The following is a 3031-nucleotide window of genomic DNA, read 5'->3' as shown; positions in this document are numbered from 1 at the left end:
CTCTCCACTGGCTCCCCATTCTTGGGTGGGCTGTTCACAAAGGATTTAGTCTTAGTCTTACCATTTACTCTAAGCCAGAAGCATATCAAAGTTCATACTTGGGGACCAGAACAGAGCTCATGGAGCAAATGTCTCATAGGCATATCCTCCTTACCACCCAGTTGAAAAAAAAAGCAAAAGGAAAGGAATAAAGAAATCTGTTGTGCTTTCAGAATGAGCCTTCTAGCAGACGGAGACAGGACTTTCTATATCTATCTCTATCTACTATATCCATATCTATATCTAAATCTATCTAATCATCTATCTACATATTTATATTTGAAAACTTACTATATTATAGGAATTGTGCTAATTTTTCTACATACATTATTTCATGGACTTCACACAAGTCTGTGAATTATGGATAAAAATTCCCATTTTACAGATAAGGAAGCAGAGAAGCAGCAATGAATTTGTACATGGACACAGAGTTAGAAAGTGCCAGAAGTAGGGTGCACACTTCAGATTTTTGTTTTTCTCATTAGATTTTTTTTAATGGGTCTCAAAATTCTGTGACAGATTTTTGGTCAAGTTTTTTCCATTTAAAAAGTACTGATTTTAAAAATGAGTAACTTAAAACTGCCATACAAAAACAAATGGTTTACAAAACATTCCTTTTCTTCTGAAGGTTTTATGATGCATTGTTATCATTAACCAGTCTTTCACTATTAAACTTAAGTGGCCATTAAGACAAACAGTTCTGAGAGTTTTCTTCCACCACTGATTAAGACTGTGGTGGCAGGTGTTGTCTATAGTATTCATTTAGCCTTCTGAGCTTTCTGGGCAAACTTGGTGACCTTGCCAGCTCCAAGAGCCTTGTTGCCCACTGCCCTCATGACACCCACAGCAACTGTCTGTCTCACATCATGAACAGTGAAACGACACAGAGGGGGATAGTCAAAGAAGCTCTCAACAGACATGGACTTCCTGGGAACCATGTCAACGAAGGCAGCATCGCCTGATTTCAGGAATTTGGGGCCATCTTCCTGCTTCTTACCAGAACAGCAATCAATCTAATCCTTCAGGGTAGCAAACTTGCAAGCACTGTGAGCTGTGTGACAGTCCAGCACAGGTGCACAGCCAGCACTGATTTGGCCTGGATGGTTCAGGACAATCACCTGAGCAGTGAAGCCAGCTGTTTCCATTGGTGGTCATTTTTGTTGTCACCAGCCACGTGGCTATGACAAACAACTTTTACAGAAAGTTTCTTGACATTGAAGCCCACATGGTCCCCAGGAAGAGCTTCATTCAAAGCTTCATGATACATTTCAACAGACATTATTTCAGTTGTAATGCTGAATGAGCAAAAGTGACCACCTCTGCCTGGTTTGAGAACACCAGTCTCCACTTGGCCCACAGGGACAGTACCAATACCACCAATTTTGTAGACACCCTGAAGAGACAGACACAAGGGTTTGTCAGTGGACAAGTAGGTGGCAGGATGCAATCCAGAGCTTCAAGCAGTGTAGTTCCACTGGCATTGCTGTCCTTACGGATGACTTTCTATCCCTTGAACCAAGGCATGTTAGCACTTGGCTCCAGCATGTTTTCACCATTCCAACCCAAAATTGGCACAATGCTACTATGTCAGAGCTGTAGCCAATTTTCTTGACATAGGTCCTGACTTCCTTAACTGTTTCCTCATATCACTTCTGACTATGGGGTGGGTCAGTGGAATCCATTTTGTTAATACCAACAATTAGTTGTATTCCCTGGTGCTGAGGGATTACTACCAAGCACCAACTAGCAATGCAACTGGAGGAAGACCTTGACCAAAGGGGGAAAAGATAAAGACAAATGAATTTATATGGCTAAGATACTTCAAAGTGAGTAGGGAAGTCATTCCAGAGGTTACAGTTATGCACGTCTCAGCAGGATCTCATTGACTGCCAAAGCAAATACTACCTCAAATAGCAATTGTAACAAATGTACCACACTAATGAAGGATGTTGTTAATGTGGGAAAAAGTGCAAGGGGTAGGGAGCAGGGCATATGAGAATCCCCTCTATTTTTTATGTAGCATTTATGTAATCTAAGTATCTTAAAAAACTTTTTTTAAACATACTAATAAAAAACACATATAAATGACAATTAGTTATTTCACACCAAGTATGTAAACCCAAAGGGCATGCTCACAGGTCTGCCCATTCTCAGAGTTGCCAGCTTCAAACTCCCTAACACCAGCAACAACCATCAGGACAGCTGACAGCCTGAGATATGCCTGTGACCATATTTTTAATAAAGTTTCTGTGTCCTGGGCACATAGACTTGCTGTCCTCAAATTTCCACAGGGAGATAGATATCAATGGTGATACCAGCTCATGTTCAGTTGTCAGTTTATCCAAGACCCAGGCATATTTAAGGGATCCCTTTCCCATCTCAGCAGCCTCCTTCTCAAATTTTTCGATTGTTATTTTGTCAGTTCCACCACATTTGTAGAGCAGGTGGCCAGTTGTAGTGGACTTGCCTTAATCTACATGTCCAGTGACAACACTGTTGATATGAGTCTTTTCTTTTCCCATTTTGGCTTTAAGCTATAGCAGCGGTTTTCACAACACTTGTGTTCTGGCGGCAAACCTGTTGTGAAAAGCGCGGGTATTTTTTTTTTTCCGTTTTAAAGTTTATTATTATTTTTAAAGATACATAAATCATATAAAATATTACATTAAAAAATATAAGAGGTTCCCATAAACCCCACTCCCCACACCCCTCACACCTCCTACATCGACAACTACTTTCATTAGTGTGGTACATTCATTGCATTGGATAAGTACATTTTGGAGCACTACTACACAGCATGGATTATAGTTTATGCTATAGAACCTGCTCGGGTATTTTTTAATGCATCACAATCTTCCCGAGAACTTTGTCTTTCTTCTAAGAGCTTAGTTACATTGACTTTTGTTGCTAAATTCATTTCAGAGTGAGGGAATACAGAATAGCCAATATGTAGGGATTACACATGTAGGAACATGCTAAGTTGGGTAGGGAT

At 40.2% G+C, this 3031-nt stretch overlaps 1 pseudogene; it reads right to left on the bottom strand.

The window, feature by feature from the left end:
* Positions 1-797: 797 nt before the first annotated feature.
* LOC101441191 (elongation factor 1-alpha 1-like) lies at positions 798-2561 on the bottom strand (annotated as a pseudogene).
* Between the last annotated feature and the right edge of the window lie 470 nt (positions 2562-3031).

The sequence above is a fragment of the Dasypus novemcinctus genome, chromosome 8, assembly GCF_030445035.2.
Source record: "Dasypus novemcinctus isolate mDasNov1 chromosome 8, mDasNov1.1.hap2, whole genome shotgun sequence".
Classification (NCBI taxonomy): Eukaryota; Metazoa; Chordata; class Mammalia; order Cingulata; family Dasypodidae; genus Dasypus; species Dasypus novemcinctus.
Note: the sequence above shows the minus strand (reverse complement) of the source record. Positions and strands in the feature narration are given on the sequence as shown.